The 752-nt window shown below is 36.3% G+C and overlaps 1 pseudogene; it reads right to left on the reverse strand.

Annotated features, from left to right (window-relative positions):
* Positions 1-230: 230 nt before the first annotated feature.
* Positions 231-349, reverse strand: LOC112481371 (annotated as a pseudogene).
* Positions 350-752: the final 403 nt, after the last annotated feature.

Below are 752 nucleotides of genomic sequence, written 5' to 3' on the forward strand. Positions count from 1 at the left end.
AAAGAAGACAACTCAAATGGAGAGTGAAGGAGAGAGTGAAGTAATTTTTTTATCAGAGGGAATTATCAAATGCCCCCCAAGAGGTTGAAGTCCAGGGCTTACATTTTTAGCTAGATATTTCTTTGAGATCCTAATAAAATGTCTTTTTTCTTTTTCTTTTAGGCGAGGCAACCCTTGGTTGACCTCACAGATTGCAAGGACCTTGTCAGCTTACAATCCCTTATTTTTTAAGCCTACAGTGCCTAGGCTTCCTAGGTGGTCTCCCATCCAAGTAGTAACCAAGCCCGACCCTGCTTAGCTTCCAAGATCAGACGGGATCGGGCTTGTTCAGGGTGGCATGGCCATAGACTATAAAATGTCTTTTAAGGAATCTTTTTGAGATTCAACATCTTGTATGCAGGGCAGTACTGATATTATTTCATGCAACATATTGGTGTTACTAATGTCAGGTGAATTTTTTGTTTTAGGAAAGTTGTCCCTGTTAAAATTTAAAACGACCATTTTTAAACATCTAGCACTTGATTTTGAGTCATTCCTTGGCAAAAATGACTCTTTCAGAAATGGCTATAATTTGATGGAGCTTTAGTTACTGGATTAATTTCTAATGGGAAAATTACAAATGTAAATAAATTACAATAGACCATTTTACTATTCAGGAGGAATTCTTTACATTCAAACAGTAACTTTATAAAGTCAAAATAAACAGTAGGTATGAATCAGTATCTGGGCCATGTAAATATTTGCTTGTTTCC

This window comes from Pteropus alecto, unplaced genomic scaffold (assembly GCF_000325575.1).
Source record: "Pteropus alecto unplaced genomic scaffold, ASM32557v1 scaffold14, whole genome shotgun sequence".
NCBI classification, from domain to species: domain Eukaryota; kingdom Metazoa; phylum Chordata; class Mammalia; order Chiroptera; family Pteropodidae; genus Pteropus; species Pteropus alecto.